The following is a 20,104-nucleotide window of genomic DNA, read 5'->3' on the forward strand; positions in this document are numbered from 1 at the left end:
AAAATCTGCCTAATTCTTAATTGAAATATACAAAAAAAGGTCAGGGCCACAATATCTTGTGATGCCATTCATTTTCACACTTTGTCACTGGACAGAGCAATGCTCTGCCCACATTGTGATCAGCTGGCTGTGAATGGTGGAATATAAGAATGGCATACAATCGAGCAAAAGGGTTCGCTAGGAAATAATGGCCCAGATATAGTAAGTAGACATTTATGATACCTAAAATTGTGCTGGAACCACAAGCAAGACTACAATCTAGGTCTAGGGGTGTGTTCCAATTTTAACGATCATTGGAGACAGTCTATGTAGACATCTAAGGAGACAGCTGGGCAGCTTCGAGCCCAAGTAACGGAACATGCCTTGAACCGTCTGGAAGACGCACAGAAGATTCCCCTGTGACATGATGCTGCCTTGCGACGGGAAAAAAATTTGTAAAAAGGAGGTATTACTTCTCGATTTGAACTCATTGCGTCAGTGAACTTATGAAAAGCACAGCGTCATGTACGTCTATAGACCGTTTCATCGGGCGAGGAGGATAGGGCACGCGGAGAGCCTTTCCTCCTCTCTGGCTTGGGCGATCCGGCGCGGCGCTGCTTGAAAGTATTGCTGTCGCATGCTGCGAAACGTCTTCGAGATGTTTTAGATCTTACTTTGTGAAATTTACGCCATGTTCGTTCATATAAGGTCGTCAGGGAAGCCTTTCGGTGCATCGGTAACTACTATAGGCAGAAATATGTCTTGGGGGGGGGGGGGGCAAAAATGTGACGCGCACAATCAGCCGCGGTGTACGCGCATTATCAGTCGCGGTACGTGTATGTGTTGTTTACTATTTTGCTTATATCGATTTGAATTCAACAAAGAAAACCGGCGTCTCTGTATTGCCAGCATTAAATGGTAACTCAGCTCACTGTCTGATCGATTGGCGTAGGGAGTAAAACATAAGAGCGCATGCTCGTGCACGGCCAACCTAAGGCAACCACGAAACATCTGAGTGGCAGGCGCTATCAAATATTTGTGATACACTGGCATCGATCTCACGCATTTCAAGTCTAGTATGCTTGAAATTATCATATGTCTACGCTAGCCTTGCTGCATGAGGTGCATGGCGCTGCTCAACACAGCGATCACTGCGGTTGGTGAGCCAGCACGATACATATATAAGCTGTGTGCTTCGGCATTGCCTTTTTGGCCTGTATACAGCCATAATATATGAGAGGGTTCGCATAAAAAGAATGCGATGGCTATTTTTGAGCGCAAAATTTCCGTAATACGTGTGAGCGCGTTGTAGAGAATTGAATGAACACAACCGAAAAAAAAATCGGTTATCAACCTCTTTCTCTGAAAAGCAAGGGAAAACGGGCTAACGCCGCACAACGTTTATAAATATATAACCGCTGATGTTGTGTGCTTGAACCATGCGCTATATAGAACAAATATATCTGTAATCCAGCACCTACTACTGCTTAGGACGCTCGCGCAGTTCGTAAACGGTTGCTTTGCTGAACAAGCTTAATTCAGACTGTAAGGTATGCTGCTATTACTAGCCAAAACTATTTTATTCATGGGTGGAAACCTCATCCATCCAACCAAGTAGTCACGCAATGTAACCTGTAGCGAACAGTTTGAACGCTTGTCAAAGTATAACAGCACAGCTCCTATCGTATCCGAACGGTACCCACGCTGTTACGATCGTCGCATATGCTTCATGGCTCCTAAACCACAGCTTGGAACTGCAATAGGTCACATTAGTGATTGGAACATTCGGAAATACACAATTGATCTCCGAGGCTGATTGTAGGCTCAAATATGCGCGCACACATCGCGCTGCGTGTTCCGTCCACCTCAACGCCAGCAGAGATTCCGGCCATGACGCCTTAAACTACTTCAGCACGTCTCACAGAATCGTTTACTACGTGGAATACGCACGTCATACTAAACAGACCCCGCACGACCGCGAAAACAAACGCCACAATCTACCGCTGAGCGTATACCTGCCATGCAAAAGACCGCTTTCACCCAAGCCAGTATGGCGCTGCTCATAGGCGGCGCCACTGCGTTCACAATATGGCGGCGCCTACGAAAAAACGGTCTATAGGAAAACATGACTACGCTTCCTTGAGCACAGACGACTTTCCTGTCGAGTTTCCAAGCGTCCTGCTCAGCTGCCATTTTTTTTGGACAGGAAAGTATCCTACGTCATTCTTAACTTTGATGCTGCCTCAATTGTCTTCTTCAGAATTGAAACGAGACTTAAGATAGCCGCCGTCTGCTTAACTGTCTACTTTGCCATTTGTGGCAAATATTGGAACACATGACGGCTTTCCGCATCGAGGGCAGATCACAATGAAATGCCCAATGAATATGATTTTGGCTATATTTCTCACTTTACATTATACATTTAAATTTCGATATCACGAAGTCGTTAGAATCGGCAATTTGCTTTGCTATATAGAAATTTCGTTACATTGAAATTCGACCTCCTACGCAAATAAGTAGTCACTGATGTATTTTTCTTATGCCGAAGGGGCCTCAATATTTTTCAAATTAGCGGGAAATCGGAAAAAGCAAATTTGAAGGAAAAAGAAATATATCCATGATATCTTCACATCAGCAGCATGAAGGGAAGCCAGCCACTCTGCCCCTTCGGCTCGTAGTGTGGCTGTGAGATGCCATCATAAAAAATGCTGGCAGCGGGGAGTGAATGCTTTGTGTATGTTCAACATGTTTCCGAAATTCTAGATTATGCAACCTCCAGTATTTATCATACAGGAATGCCCACTCGGTGCACCCACTCTTTGCACATGCAGCAGATTACCTTGGTAGCATGGACTGCACTCAGTCTCGCTTACAGCCATGTGCAGCCATGGCCCGTGCTAGAAATGGCGCTGCACTGGGTGTCATCCTCCCCCTCTGCCCCCTCATATGTGCATGATCACGTTACCGTGAGCTCGTTCTCCTTTTCCCCCTGCTCTCGCTGAAAGACGGCCCTCGTCAAGCCACCATCATTCTCGGTTCACTTTCACAAGGTTTCACTCACACCCAAACATACAGCGAATGCCTCCCTAGATCATTCAGTGTGTGAGGCATGATGGGATCTTATCGCACTTGGACTTTATATGTAACGTGACGCTGCTTCATGCAGTGTTCAATTTTAGAGGTGTGTTCGCAAGCAGCTGCTTGTAATTCAACCATTGGTCATCTTATTGTGATTTATTGTCTTGGCATTTCTTTGTGGAGGCATTGAAATTACGTTAAAATGAAATGATGTGCTAACACACTTCCTTATAATGTGGTTCTAAATACATGGCATTCTATGAAAAAAAAAGTTGTGAAAAGCTTAATGGTTTGTTATATTGAAAATTTTGTCATCCTTAAGTTCATTATATAGAGGTTTAACTGTATTACATGCTGCACATAACACCTTTCGTACTAGCTTGTCATGACGTCATAGAGTTTGATGGCCCTCTGCTTGAATCCAATTAACTTTTTATTAGTAAATATAAACTGCATTGTATTCTAACAAAGACAGACTAAATTTAACAAGTTCCAGGAACTTTCACTGAGTCATAAAAGCCCATATACAAAAAAGTACTTTGACATTTGTGATGTCACACTGCCAATTTGATGCAGGTGTTTTGGCATTGAAATTGAACAACTTTGACCTTAATTTTCTCTTTAATAATCATCATATTACTGGGAAATTCACGAAAATGTAGTTCTGAAAAGACATTTGATTAGTCTAAATTAATTTAATTGTTTCTATTTTGTGTCTCTTTCCTTACTGGACCCAAAAATATAGATAAATTTGAACGACAGCTTTTGGACATGCTGTAAATGTTGTTGGAACATTTCCATGATTGAATTTAGCAGTTTCGGGCACATTGGCTAGTCCTGGAAAACAAAACTTAGACAGGAGGCATCACTGAAACTATCCTCCAGTACCAGTGGCACTTGCACAAATAAACTATGCAAAATTTGTGCCATATATAACTCAAACTTTTGAATGACAGCAGCAGTAAAACTCTGGGAGCTTCTCTTGAGCAGCGGCCAAATTTTGTCGCTCCTACGTTTACACTGCTTTGATAATGCCTGAAACATTAGCACATGCTCACGTTAATGCATTGTTTTGAATATTGTGGTTGCACAATATCAACTTTTCCCGCAATGGGTTTCATTTCTCGATTAGTACTTTGGCAACTCACTCATACGAAAGCAGAAGCTTGACTAGCAGTCTCGTCTCTTCTTTTACGAACCCCACCTGTGGATATGCTTTTATTCATTAGTGTACAATATTGTGCAACACTGTAAATTGCTGTAGAACAAAGTACAAATACTGTACAAAGTACGAGAAGGCTCTGGCATCGGTTCGAGGTGGATGACAACTGGCTTCCCAATCAAACACCGTAATCGAGTATGAGGAAGCTATACAATAGACGCATACAGTAAAACCTCATTATACCGTACCTGTTTAAACAGTAGTTTTGTTTTAATAGTAAAGTCAAATTCCTGACTCAGCGGCCATTGAACATAATGCGTTTCGTATCTGCATAAACCGTGCAAGCTTATTGAGTACATATCGGTTAACACATAGTGTTTCTACTTTTTGTTGTGAAATGACAGCGGTATGTTGGCCTGGCCGAACAACAAGCCTCGAAGATTGGAACGGCCTCCAAGCGCAAAAGCAGAGGGCTCTTGGAAGGCTGAAGCCTTCCAACGTGATATGGGCTGGACAAGTTCTGAAGTGAGGGAAGCTCACAGTAAAATTGATTATGAAGAACGACTGAGGAATATGGAAGGAAGTAAATGGGCTGGGTGAGTGTTGAGGTATTTGTACAAAAAAAGCATTGATTCACAGTGGTGGAAAAGAACTAGGAAGCTTACCAGCAAGTATGTGGCTCGTAGGGTGAGCAACGCATCAACAGAGAATGTCAAGCGGTAAGTTGGAGAGGCTGAAATAATCTCATGGGTGCCTGCAATGGTAAAGAAACCTACCACGAATAACCACTTGAGAGGAAAAAAACAAAATCAGGAAAGAAACAGTTCTTGAAGACTTAGAGGGAAGCCTATTACTTTTCGAAGCGAGATCAGGATGCCTTAAAATACGCACCTATAAAGTGAGATATAAGAATGAAGAAGCATGTGCTCTCTGCGGTAAAGCTATGGAAACGATGGAGCATGTTTTATTAGAATGTGAAAATATCTATCTGCCCAGTGGTTAATTTAGGCACCACTGGAGTCCTTGAAGCCCTTGGATTCAGCGAGAGCAGAGGGAAAGTAAACATGTCCACAATAGAGATTAGTAAAAGGCGATCGGAAGATTGGTGGAAGTAGGGAAATGACAAACAAGAGAAACATGCAAAAAAAAGTAATATAGGTGTTCAGTTTGATGAGTAAATGTAATCTTGAATAACCTAGTGATGACGGAAGGTCTGGGTTGGTTTCAGTCTACACTGGTAGTATTTTTATAAAGATATTCGGCTGGTATTTTCAGGTGACTAAGTTAAGCGCAAACCTTGAACTGGTGGTGCCTGTCACATCAAATGTGAATGGATGAAAAAAGAGACAGTCGTACAAATTTGAACTCATCTGTTTTATGAATTTTGCATGCGTAAATGCAAGAACTTTTGCTTGGAAATCGCACATACAGTCTACGCTTGTTACAACAGACCCACGTGCAACAGACTTTTGGATATAGCGGACCGCATTTCAACCTTAGTTTGCTGTACCTATATTATTGATGCAACGAACTCTACTTTTAACAGACCGTGCTACAAGGAACTATTGGCTACAGCAGACAAAATTAGTGGCAATTTTTCTAAAAACCGGGCTTATAAAATGGACTTTTGCTATGTTGACACAGGCTAACTGACTTGCGAGGGTTAGCCGATGATTGCGCCTCAATATCGCGCACACGTGCAATAGAGGGTCGAAGGGAGGAAGGCGGGGTGGAAGCACGCAGTATTTCATGTGCAAGGCGCGGGGGTAGGGAGAGGCAAGGGAGAGGGGGTGTTCTACTGCGGTGGCCGCTGCTTGTGGCACGGCTGCGCAAGCGTCGCATTTTGAAAGCGATCTGCGATGTGGACAAAGTGCGCATGCCCCATCTTGAACGTGGTCTGCGATGTTTGCAGAGTGCGCGTAGAGCCGGTAGCTTCATATGCACTTTGCTTTTGGCGTTTTGGTCGTGTTGAAGTGAGAGATTCACGAAGGTCAATGCGACTGCTACTGCTGCCGCAATTTCTCACTCCTGCGTTTTGACAGCGACTTTCCGCATTAATCGAGCGAGATGTGTTCATATTTACGTGCGCGTGCATGGCACCGTGCTTGTTAAGGGGGGACACAGGTATTAATGACCAGGCCTGCCCCACGTGTTATGCTAAATGACGTAGACTATAAAATGTGATCTTGCTGCAAAATTTGAGCAAGAACAGCGCAGCAATAAACGCAACATCTTTTTCCCATCTCTACAAGTGAAATATGTACGTCCCTGTATTGGAGGTGGACAGATATAAACGTTTTTCAAATATCGAATAGTCAATCGCAGATTAATGTATTTATCGCAGGAATATTTATCTTGTTATAATTATCTACCATGCTTCTACTGACTAGTGCAAAAAAGACTTATCAGGGATAAAGGGCAAGTTTTATGCACAAGCTCACTAATCATCATTAAATACCTGTCTGAATAGCCCCTTAACATATTTAAAGCTTGGTTGCAATCAAGCTTTCCGTGAATAAATGACTGATGTACTTTATAAAAATGTGAAATAGATGTTTGCTGAAAGAAGATCAAAAGTTGTGGGAAAAGAAAACCCAGAAGAGCTGCCAAAAGACATGCGGGTTATAAACACATGTAAGTGTGCCTGTTCCAAGTCACTGGTTGTTGCGAAAAAGCTGTAACTGCTGTGTCACTATATTTCCTAAAGCTTCAATGACAGTTTAGAGGAAAAATCACAGTTGTCATGTGGGCTTCTGCTGCGAAGCTGCAAACAGTGCTTTCATTACTTATTTCATATCTGCACTGCTTCAAAACCTTTTTGTCGTTTCACTTCTGATAATTCGCAATACTTTGCTTAGCAGACAGAAAACTGCAGAAAGACTCCAATAGTAGGCAGTAACAAAATATTTCATCTGTTTCTGATATCTTAAAGTACCGAATGCAGTTGAACCCATTTAAAGCGAACTCAATAGTTTCACAAGTAGTAGTAGTTGTATCAGTGTTTTGGTATATGGACTCGCCTTTCAATATGTGCCAAGGTAATGACAGTGAAGCTGGTGTCGGCCGTAATGATTTGACGCCACGTTGGTCCGGAAATCTTATTTTCTTTATCTTAACTTTTGTTCCTGGCATTCTCCCAGATCTAGCTGCAAGTTTTCATTAAAAATGTCATCTAAAGAACGAAATGTGGCATTTTAGCTCGCTCTTTCTTTAAAGACCCCACACGGGGGTTAAGGGGTGAGATTACAACAATAGTTCAACCAAGATTAGTTAAGGTGAGAGAATCGCTGACACTTCCATGAATGCAGATGAATTGGTGATGGCAGCAATGTCGTAAGGAAGGCTGTTCCAGTCTACAACTACACGAGGGAAAAAAGATTAAAAAGTGACAGTGCACATTTTGTGAAATATTCTCCTTCTGTTTGCACCAGTCTCGCATGCAAGTTTCGGGAACTCCGAACGCCCGTGATGTGGCCCGATTTCTGTCCATCTCCGCGCACATAACTTTCCTTTTAAATGCGGCATCATGTTGGACTCGGCGAGTCTTCGCAGTCGGAACTTCCATGCTGAATAAACGAAAAAAAACGGGAAGACAGGTGGTAGACTAGGTTACACCAGCGCCTGGTTACACGTACAACATGGAGGCATGCACATGGAGGAACCTATGAAAGCTAGGCTGTAAGCACGTACGAGGTGGCGATTTTTTGAATGCCAATGGTGATATGGTAACGCGAATTTAGGGTCGTACTCAATTCTAATGTGACTGCGATTGTTGGACCCGTTTTATCGGAAAAAAGGTGCACATTAGATTCGAGTAAATACGGTAGTTCTAGTAGTAACACATAAATACCCCAGGAAGTAGATGGGAAGACGGTGCTGCTCAATTGGTAGAGCATCGCATGCCTAATGTGAAGGCTTGGGATCGTTCCCCACCTGCAGCAAGTTGTTTTAATTTGATTTCTTTATCTCAATTAGTAAGTACAAGTAATTTCCCCTTTGTTGTCCTTGGTGTCTGTTTGTTGGCTTCTTATGATATTATTAATAAAAATCGGGCCCCTCGGTTAACTCCGTTTCTTCTAGTGCACGACACGTCATATATAAAATTACACTAAAGTGTGGCATTGGACAAACTCGTAGGTGCGTTAACATTCGTTTGCATGAGCAGGAATGTTTTCTGGGGCTTGCTGGAGGGTTGGACTTGGCTATTCATTGCTGTAGTTGCTTGGGCTGCTCTCCTTTGTTTTCAAAGACTGAGATAATTGGCTGAAAAATTTGCCATCTGGAAAAAGAGATTGTAGAGGCAGTGGCCATGTGACAAATTAAGGATGGTGTTTGCATTAGCTTGCCGGCAATTGCGGTATTTCAGAAATAACTTTTGTTTCTTTCCATCTGATACACGTGTTTGGGGCTTCAGTCTGTCAGCATTTATCTTATTTTTTATATGGCACCCCTGTTTGAGGTCTGTTGTAGCTTCGACAGGGCGGCCGGATGAAGGATCTACGTCCTGAGGCCTAAATGGTGGGGGCGCGCAGCGCCGCAAGAAAAAGCTGGACTGCTTCGGTCGGGGACAGACCAAGAATCATTTTATTACAGTGAGGGGGAAACACAGCACTGAGCAGGCAACGTGCAGCGTTTGGCGCTAAGTGGCGCCCTGAAGTAAACGACTCAAAACCGAAACCGGAATCCAACACAGGATACCACATCACCTCTCCTTTGAAAGTAAAATGCGCTGCTTGCTCTCCTCGCAACAAAAGCTAGTCATGAGTTACAGAACACGTTAGCACTGTAACATGCATGTTTGATGATGACATCTTTATACATAGAAAATGACATCTTTGACTCCCCCATTTTAAGAAAAACACATAACAACTGAAAATGAACACGATTGCACTACAGTTCTGAAGAGTTTCAGTACCCATCTTGGGAAGACAATGAGATGCAGACTTGCACACACAGATCACGCATGAGAACAGTTCACAGAGTACAAAAGTAGACAGTGCAAACATCTGTGTGCCCCCTGGGACAGCACTGATGGGTGGCTCATTCGCCCCGAGTCTGACTCGAGACAGCTCTGTGGCTGTCATGGATTGGACATTGTGCGTAAAAGCACTTTACACTCCAAGAAGTCGGGATAGTCCCCCTGTAAGGATGCTAAAGACCTAAGTAATGTTCAAAAACTCTTTGGCATGAAAGGCCAATTAGTATGGCGGGTCAGTACCATAGTAATTATGTGCATGCTGCATGATTATGCTACAAGAAATGTAATGTATCCCCTATACCAGTAGTAACTGGTAGTAAATGACTCAAAACTGAAACCGGAATCCAACACAGGATACCACAAGGTCACTTTATGTTTTTATTGGTTTTCACATTGCTTTTCAGGTGCACATATGTATCTTATCTACATAAGCTTGGCGTTCGTTTCATAAAAATCATCAGTTTCACTACCACTTTGCGTTGCCCCTCTCTTCAAGTCCTGTGTTTTCTTACAGTAACGTCCCAAAATCGTAAATAACCCGCTGGCCTACACCCACACTGCTATGTTACATGCAATTCATATGAGAGACACTGAATGTTCATTTGAACTCGACGCAGACAGCCTACCTTTTGTCACAGCAGCCAGTTGTTTGATTCCACCTGGCCTCTAGGATATTCTAACATTGACTTTGGATACCATCTTTAATAGTGATGTGTTCTTTGTACCATTTGGTCGCCACATCTCTAGCAGGCTGACCGTAACTCCTAGCCTGGTGAAGTTTCATGACAGAAGTGCACTGGTTACAGCATTTAACCAAACTCTTTTGCCAATCACGGTGCTCCAAACACCACTGTTATTTGCTTTACGGACACCAAACCTGTTATCTTTGTTCCCCTTCACAATGAAGCACGACCTCTGTTTTCATCTCGTGATGATATACTGGAGCTTTAGAGAGAGAGAGAGAAAGAGAGAGAGCTCTTTATTAGAAAAACGGAGAATTTTGCCAGCGTGTATATAACCGCTGTCATGCTACTCTGTATAGGGATGGGGAATGGGATTAAAAGATTCCAGAAGAGAGTGGGAGAAAAAGAGGAGAAAAATAAATATGAAATGTCCGAGTGGACCTGATACTAATATTTACAGGTGACATGGCGGGTAAATTTAGGATTTTGTTATGAAGGGTGCAATTCTTAAAGCTTTCCGATTAGACCAATTTCTGATAGGTATTTGAACAATAAATCCAAAACCCATCGCTGTTTTGAAAGGCCAGGCATTGGACCTAAGAATCTCGGTAACGTGAACGGTTCGTGGCAAATCATGTCCATTTGTTGCTCAAAAAATTGTCTCTCATCGCGGTACGCGGGGCATTCTAGTAATATGTGCTCAATTGTCTCTAGGTTGCGACAGTTATCACAGTATGGGTTAGTGGTAAGCCCTATGCGGTACAGATAATTGTTCGTGTATGCCACGTTCAGTCGAAGACGATGGTACAACGTCTCTAAGTGTCGAGGAAGTGGTCGTGGAATTTTCAGTCTCATTTCTGGGTCAATGTAACGCAGGATCTTGGTGAAGCGGCAGATTCCAGATGCGGTCTTTTTCTTGATAGGCATATTTTTTTGCCATGCTTGAAGCATCGGCTTTTGTAAAAAATGTTCTTTCGAACTTGTGGTATTGGAGTCCATTTCTGGCAGCTTCATCCGCTCTTTCATTTCCCGAAATGCCGGCATGGCCAGGTATCCACTGGAACTTTATGCAATGCCCAGCAATCTTAGCCCTGTGGTGAAGATAAGCAATGTCAAATGCTGCAGGTTGATTATTGCAACGCTTGGTCCTGTTCCACATACTTTGTAGGGCTGCTTTTGAATCTGTGAAAATCACCCATGTCTTTGGCGGCTGCTGTTGAAGGACATACACAAGGGCCTCCTTAATGCCATATAGCTCCGCTGAAGTAGATGATGTCGCTCGCTCAAGACGAAATGAGAATCGTTGCCCTGTAGAGGGAACAAAAAGTCCGCATGATGAACGATGTGGAGTTGTAGAGCCATCTGTGAAAATGTGCGTTGTGGCTGCGTATTCTTTGTGCATATATTCCAAAGCTATCTGATAAGTCGCTGCTTGAGGCATTTTCTTTTTCGCACTGATTCCAGGTATATAAGGCACAATTTTCAGTGGGGACAGTGCCCATGGTGATAGGTTTCGTGGCATAATTTGTGACGCCTGAGCAGGAATCGAAATAGATATGCTTCTGACGGCCTGCCCAAAGCTAGATGTAGCACGGGTTCTAGAAATATCCTTTAAAAAGTGAGTCTTCGAAGAGTATGAATGACGTGGCGGAGGTGAATCCGAAGTGTCTCCTGCGATGATAGCACTTCGAGAGGCAGGCATCCAGCTTCTGCTACAGTTCCTGAGCGGGACGACCCCTTCGGAAGGCCAAGACATACGCGAAGGCAGTTGTTTCGTGCTGCCTCAAGTTTTCTCTTGCTTGTGGGAGACATGTTCTGCAGGATCGGGAGGTAATAACGTAGTGTTCCATGGAGCTTTAGGAGCTATGATAAACTATGATCTCACTGTTGTGCAGACATAAGTCCTTTTAGTTGTGCTTGAAAAACACGTAGCCTTATTTAATGTCCACTCAAAGCTTCTCGGCTCTACTTCCGTCACAGTGCATCACATTGAAACCAATGGCAGCATCATTCTACGAATTGTAGTTCATTGACGCCTGTATTGTTGTCTGTAAGGATAATGACCAGCTGTCTCCCGAAATTATGGAAGCCAATCTCATCTTAGAACTCGGACCAGATTGTGCAAGTACTCCTTCAGTGCTTTTGACTGATAAAGGTATTGACTTCCTAAAAAGGTGAATAGTTTCTGTAGCTGAAATGTATATAAGCTGCTGTTTTCATGAATGAAGTTTGTTCGAAGTTAGCGCTTCGTCTTTCATTGTTTTTTCTTATCGCGTCCTTGTGCTATAAAAATATTTTGCCATGGTATACCAACAAGCCCAAATTGCTGCGGTTGTGAGATTCATTGTACGCCGCCACTCGTACTGTGCATCGTCCGTGGAGTGGAAAATCATTGAGGGAAACGTCACTGACATGCTCATACCTGACATTATCCGGCTGTTGTCAAGCTCTTGGTTGTTGCCTGTTCTACTAGTTCGGAAGAAGGGTTCTGTGCGATTTTGTGTCGGTCATGGAGCTCTCAATAAAATCATGTGCAAAGATGTATACCCGATGCCATGAATTGATGATGGCCTTGTCTTGCTCCAGGGTGTTGAATTTTTCTCGTCTTGATCTCAGTTGGGTTATTGGCAAATACCTTTGCACAAAGCAGACGAGGATAAAACCGTCTTTGCAACATCAGATGGACTGTACGAATGCGGCGTCTGACCAGACCATGACAAGATTGCTGCTATGCTTTGGTTTCCTCACCAAGAATATCAGAAACACTTGTGGAGTTTTCTTTGCCTCGTGTCTTATTTCCGGAACTTTAAAGAAATTCGGCACTTCCCAAACATGGCATTGCCACTGCACGAGCTGTTTGCCTCGGGCACTCATTTCACTTGGACTGACGAATGTGAGCCTGGTTTCCGAGCCTTCAAGCGTGCCTTAACATCTGACCTCGTTGTCTGCCATTTTGTTGAAGGCGCGTCTACCCTTTTGCACGTCCATGCCAGTAACCATGGGTTCGGTGCCATCCTCCTGCAACATGACTACACTTCCAGAGAGATAGTTGTTTGCATATTCCAGTTGCACATTAATGGAAGCAGAACAGAAGTACTCGGTAACAGAGCAGGAATGTGTTCCTGCAGTTTAGGCTGTATGAAAATTTCAGCCATATATTTATGGATGCCAAATTGCATTAGTTACTGAGCATCATGCCCTGTGCTGGCTGAATAATTTGTCTGGATACCTTGGGCACTGGGTTTGCAAGAATTTAATTTGGGTGTGGTCTACAAGCCTGGCAAAAAACATCAAGATGCCTTAGCGCAAGCTCTTGGGCCAGTTGGTGCATGATGAACTTGAAAAAAGCAGGTACCAGCGAAACACGAAGGACGCACACACAAGGATATGGACATGGCACAAGGACACAAGGACATGGACACAAGGACATGGACACAAGGACATGAAGCTGGCATAGCATCATGTACACCGAGAGCAAAAGGCACACAGGCGGCAACAGAAAAGAGGGGGCACGGCACTACTAACAACTGAATGTTTTATTGCACGTGATCTATGTGTACAGTATAACCTCGTTAATTCAGATTGCATGGGACCGAAAAAAATGCTCAAATTAACCGAATGTCAAATTATTGAGGGTATCAAGAAAACAATGAAAAAATACTTACTACGTCAGCACGCTTTTATTTATTAAATGAATCGGCAAATCCCCTTTCTATTTTGCATAATCGCAGCAGCAAAGGCCTCGTGGCTTTTTTCTGAGTGCATGTCTTCATCTGAGATGCGCTTTTCACTACCGCGCAATGAGTGGCCCAATCGTTGCTCATTGTGATGTAGGTGGTGCCCTTCATCCTCGACAGCTTTGCAGCGAGTACAAACGAAACTACTGTTTGTTGTGCAACCGCTGCAGACGAAACTGCTGCCGCTGTTGACACGATCATTGACGGCGATCTTACAGTTCTGAAGGCGCTTGGCCGACGCACGCACTGAGTCAAAAAGAGACTTATGCTTGCCACAACCACTGCAGACAACACTGCGGCCCCTATCGATGCAATCGTCGTTGGTGACTGTGCAGTCATGAAGGCACGCGGCTGACATCGTGCTGTGCACAGTGATAAATGTAAGGATAAATGCTTTAAAGGCACAAATAAGTGCGAAACATGCCGGCGTTTCTGTCATTCACATACAATTTCCACTGATGACTATGGTGATGCGAACTCCGCCGCTTCATTTCGGTGAATGCTAACACCGTTATTGCTCATATGACGCTCACTGAGCTCTGAGAATTCTGAATTAACCGTTATGCAGCCAAATACGTCCGAATTAAGAATAGTTTCATTGCATTAAATAATGTGTATGCCTGCGGTTAACAAAAGATGAGTCCGAATTAACGAGAGTTAAATTAACAAGGTTTAGCAGCATATCATTGCATGTACAACAGAAGAAATCACGCAAGCAAATCAACCGAGCAATTCGTCCATCACAGGTGACTATCCAGACAAAAACAGCATTTTCGTTATGTAGAAAAGAGTATAAGGGCCATACAGGCAGGTGCCTTAACGTGTGATTGCGGGAGCTCGTACTGACATTGCAGGACTTGCTTTGACTGGTCACTTTGCCACACATCACATTGTGCATGCTGTGAATGTAAGCCTCTGTTTCATCGCAGGCAATTGTTGGCAAAAAATGCTCACCACATCACTAGGAAAATCTTAAAAGATTTAGAGATTAGGAATAGAAGTGACAATTGTGAGTTTGTCAGTTTCCTTGTTGGAAGCAGAAGTGTTGCTTTTTGTCTTGATAGGGGCCTGTGACAAATGAATCGCTGGGTTGATCTGCGTGTGCACGTTGTTTTGTTTTCATATTGGTAACAGCACGAACAAAATGACGATGGAGTGAAAGGACACAGGATAAGCGCTGACTCACAGCTAAGTTTACTGAAACACGCGCACCAAGGAATATAAGTGACACAGGCGATCACACGGTCAATCGACGAAGCAAAATGTGGCCGCGTAGATACAGGGCATCTGTTGCTGTATCGAGCTATCTAGGTAAATTCCTGCTGAGAAAGCATGATTGAAGGATGGCTGATGCACCATATGCCTTTGGACTACCTAGTTAACTAGTTGATGATAGCTAAAGGGTTGCTATTAAAGACAAAGAAGGTTATTTTATGGTGATACCCAAAGGTGGTTTACCAGGAAAAGGCAAGTTTGGCTATTCATAAGAACTTTAAGGAAATGAAAGGTAATGTAGCCAAAGTGAAGGAAAAGGCAGTCGCACTTCTTGATGCTTTAAGCCTAGAAGGCCTTTACAAGCATGTTAAGAAAGCAAAAGAGGGACAGTTAAAGGTTTTATTCTCTGTGAACACCCACAAACCAGAGATACCGTTCCGGGTCATCGTGACTAAAAGGAACACTTGGCAAAGTGAAGTTCCCACATTTTTACTAGGCCACCTTGCCTCGCTTAAACTGGTCACTTCCCTGGTCATTCCAAATTCTGCGAGCGTTGTTCAATACCTCTCGTTGAATAATCCAGGAAGGTTTTGCCACTTTTAGTGTTTGCGTAGAGGACTTTTTTATTCTTTGCCTCACAAGCAAATGATGTGCAGCTTCAAGGCATGCATTATGGAGCAAAATGTTGAAATGCTGTTTGTCAAAAAATGTGATGTTACTGTTCAAAATTTTCTGGAACTTTTGTCTGTTGCCTGAGGTCGACAATGATTGGATGGAATGTCTTGCTTTTCATACAGAAGGCTGGTATCTGTATTGGATCCAGAGTGCTTCCCGTGCTGAGTAGCATTTTTTGGTGCAGCTGGATGTGGCATTAGACCGGCATCTTTCTGGGATAGCCATCAAGACGTTCAGATATGTTGATGATTTTTGGGTTCTAATAGGGTGCCTATGAACCGGGAATTCTCAGGGATTTTGAATAGTCTGGAAATACTCAGGGAAAAGTAAGGGTATTTGTGCTTCTATAAAAAAAATTTGCCATAATTTTATTGAAATGGAACGAAAGTCGCGCTAATGCTAGCTCGAGTAACGGAGAGGAATCGTAACGAATTGTCTTTGACACTGTGTTGTCGGCTGGAGGAGTTGCCAGTGTACAGCCAACGACCCAATTTTCCGAACGGCCAATTTTTGAGAAAGGCCCGATAATTCGGATGGGTTTGTGGCACCGCCATGTATACCATAGAGTGAATGTATAAAAAAGTATGAAATTTCAGACACAAGACCCCTTTGCCATCCGATTTTACATACTTTTTGCCGTGACCACATGTCCAAAGCAGCCACCAGCGCTCTCGCATGCATATCCACTGGCAGCCGCAGCCTCCACTACAGCAAGGCTAGGCCAAGCTATTTCGACGTTCGCTACTGATAGCAATTCGCCGCTGTTAGCAATGGCTCCGACTCAGCCTTCGTAATCCTCGCCAATGGCTTCAAAGCTTGGAAGGCACCGCGGGTTGCATTATGTCGGTTTCTGAAAGTAAGTTTTGCCTCATATAATAATGTTGTACGGTGAAGTATATGCAAAACATTGCAGTGAAGCTCAAAGCGACTGACAACCCACTTTTATGGTACCCACTTCTTTTAGTAAAATGGTAAGCTTACTGGCCAGAGCATCTAATCATAAAGTACAAGTTGTCTTACCAACCAGAAAAATTGGGAATTCTCAGTGATTTTGAATAGTCTGGAAATAGTCAGGAAAAACTCAGGGAATTTGTGCTTATATCTGGAAAATTGGCCGTCGTTTTATTTAAAGCGGACAAAAGTTGTCCTAATGCTGGCTTGAGTAAAGAGAGGAATCGTAATGAGTTGCCTTTGACGCCCTGTTGTCAGTTGGAGGAGTTGCCAGTGTACAGTCGACGACCGATTTTCTGGACGCCTGATTTTTGGGAAATGCCTGATAATGCGGATGGCTTCGTGGCACCACCACGTAATGTATAACAATGTCTGAAATTTCGCATGCACGAACCCTTCGCCGTCCGATTTTCCTAACTTTTTTGCTGTGACCGCAGGCCAGAAAGGGCATTAATGAAAGCCAACACCGTTTTGTTGATTATCTCGCCTCCTCGAACCAGCGCTCTCACAGCAGATCCGCTGGCAGCCAAAGACCACCGTGTCAATGCGAGGCCTACCTTCGATGTTCACTGTGCTGAACGTCAAAGTTCTTGCCGTTCGGTGCCATGTTGCTCATTGAAAGAATTTGCCGCTGTCAGCAATGGCACCGACTCTTCCTCTGCAATCGTCACGATTGGCTTTGAAGCGCAGCGCATTGCATAATGCCGGTTCCGAAAGTGCAGCTTCGCCTCAGCACAGCAATGTTATATGCTGAAGCATACGTGAAGTATTGCGGTGAAACTTAACAATCGTGGGAAGGGGCAATTGTCATGGGACATAGTACCAGCGCCTCCTCTATACTTTCAGTGCCCGGTGAAAGAGCAGAGGAAAATAGCCCGGCGCCATCAGCGATATTACAACGCATTGCCGCCAGGTGCTTCCACCTAAACAGGGTTCCCCGACGCTGGTTTACCAGGGTAGTGGAGGGGCGGAGGCGGTGGTGCGCATGGTGGCAAATGGCAACACAGCGGATAAAAACACAGCAAGACGTGTTCTCCCTCTTTGTTTGCCGCAGATCTGGATAAGCTACAATGTTTACTTTGTGGGGTCTGATGTGGGATTTCACACCGTACTCTTGGGACAAAGGAACGACAACAAAGTAGTGCAAACAATCACAAGGGCATTTATTGCACCTTTCATACATCAGTGCCTGCTAGCCGAGTTGCTATCCACAAAACATGCCGATGGGCGCGCGACAAATCTAGAAGTCCGACTCACCGCGTCCTCGCGAGCGAATATGTTCGCTCCATTCTGGATCCCAACGCCTGGTCGTTCGCGTGTATAGTCACGCGAATCGTGGCGCGTTCGAAGGCGGCCACGCGAGGCGGTCTCGCAGAAGCATCGGTCGCCGCGCGCGCGGGATGTCCGCGCTGTTCGGCGACCCGCCGGGGAAGCGTTGCTGCCGCACGTGCAGCACGACCGTCCCGCTTCCTGTCTGGAACCCAAGAGAGCAAGCGCCTTCCTTTCGGCGCCCAAGTAACCTCGCGGCGCGCAACACTAGCGCCATCTCTCGCACTGCGCCTGTACCACTCGGACCGCCGCGCGTGCGGCGAAGCCGCACTACAGGAGACGCGCTATGCGGGAAAAACATCAGGGGAGGCGCGAGGGTCGCGCATCCCCACAACTTTCAACATATCTTTCCCCACGAGGAGTGCTGAGCAAAGGTATCAAAGAAAAACAACCGAAAGACATCCGAAGTATATACAGATATTACAGAATGTGAATGAATGTGAAATGCACTTGTCTTTTTCTGGCGCCAGTTGAATCCATTGAGAATTTAGCTTTACTGCATTTCTAGCACCTTAGGATAACACAACGCCCACTGCAACAGAACAGACTAAGAATACTCAATTCAATAAGCAATGTCGGGTTGGAAAAATGCATACACCATGCTTTAAGTCATCTCAACAGAATCTATTCAGTGAATTGTCAAGTTTTCAGAAACTGAACACCATGCAAGGACTTACTAGAATCAAGTCATATACGAAAAAGTCAACCATGTAACATAAAGTGTGTGCACATTTGTGCAAAGAGCACCTGAAGGTGTTACACTACTTATCGCAGTTTTAGACTCTTTCTTGAAAGTGGCTTTTGAGCAAAGTACTTGCAAGCATCGTGCTTGTCTGTGATACTAAATGCATAGCTTGCAAGGAGAGGCCTCACAAAATGCACTGCAATAAGTTCCATCAGCTTCTGTAGGTGCATCATGTCATTCTCTTCACACTGCAGCAACTTTGAAGCAGACAGAGCTGAAACAGCGTGTGCCACCAAGTGAGTCCAGGGTCTCTGAAGAGCTGTATTTTCCTTCAGGGCTTGCTCAGAGTAAACATGCAAGATGTCCACGACAAAAAGCAGCTGGTCAGAGGGATATAAAAGTCCGCCACGGTCCTGGCTGCGAGTGAACATCTGCAATGACTGATTTGTTATTGGTTTGGATGTGATTGCCACACAGTTCTCGCAGTTTATCTGCTTACTGATGACGTGGACAGTGTAGCCACCAACATAGACGGTCGCAGATATCTGTAGGGAAGGCATGTACACAGGTAAAACAGTAGTGTTGAGTCTTTGAAGAACATTCAGAACAGCTCTTCCCAGTTGCGAATGAAGTTTAACAGATGTTTCTGGCTTTTCAGATGATACAGTTAGTGACATGACTACCGGCTCACTATGTGTCACATTCGAAAGTGCATTGGATGCAGCTATCCCAATTTTCAGCACCTTCTGAAGCACTGAAATGGCAGCACAAGCATGTAGTGCATTCTTGCACCCAGCTGACCTTCGCAGTGTTCCAGATAGACTATCGGGTCACTGCTGAACTTCTGTGTCAATACAAATGCAAATTTTTCAGCCCTCAACAGGTGCTTTATGCAGACCACAGTGCTGTACGTAGTGGTCAAAAATGCCTCGTACGTCTTCTTTGTCAGAAACTCACGAGGATGGGTGCACCTTGTCTTCAATTCATGCATATACATTGGCATTGTGACCTCTAGCCGCTCAAGCCGAGCATCTTCTGTGCTGTTGTACTGCTTAACATCTGGGAACCTCTGGTGCAGATGTTGAACTGTATTACTGGTGTCATGGAGAACAAACCAGCGATAGTTCTCCATAAAAGTGATGGTCGGGCCTGCGCTTGTGAATGAAATATGGCAAGTGTGACGAGCTTGTTCCTGAAGGTGTTGCAAAACAGTAATTGCTGCAGGAGTTACGAGTTAAATAGCCCTCACCACATTCATTTTTTTCTTTGTTCTTAGGAAAAACATGTTTCTGACTGAGATAACGCACTGGCTTCACAATCAAGTTCTTTTAGAGCTCATACACATCTTTCATATATGACGCTGAAATTTCTGCTTTGGGTCCGATGCTGTGTGCCAAAAATTGAGACCGCACGTTTTTTAGCACATGGCAGGGGTCAAAGCTCATGAACAGTGGCCTATCCAGCTCACATGGATGGTCAGTTCTGTAGGTAAAGATGCCGTTCCCTAGAAGTCTCATGGCTTGTACATTTACCTTGTGGTTGTCAGCAGAAAGTCTGATAATATGGAAACCACAAGACTCAACTTTCTTCATTATGAAGACTCAGCACATGAAGCTGGGTACCGGTTAAACC

At 44.2% G+C, this 20,104-nt stretch overlaps 1 protein-coding gene across 4 annotated transcripts in view; it reads left to right on the forward strand.

The window, feature by feature from the left end:
* The window catches only part of brun (trafficking protein particle complex subunit brun), a 663,235-nt gene that overhangs the window by 18,415 nt on the left and 624,716 nt on the right, over positions 1–20,104 (forward strand). The gene's annotated exons all lie outside the window — the stretch shown is intronic.

The sequence above is a fragment of the Dermacentor albipictus genome, chromosome 7 (genome assembly GCF_038994185.2).
Source record: "Dermacentor albipictus isolate Rhodes 1998 colony chromosome 7, USDA_Dalb.pri_finalv2, whole genome shotgun sequence".
NCBI lineage: Eukaryota > Metazoa > Arthropoda > Arachnida > Ixodida > Ixodidae > Dermacentor > Dermacentor albipictus.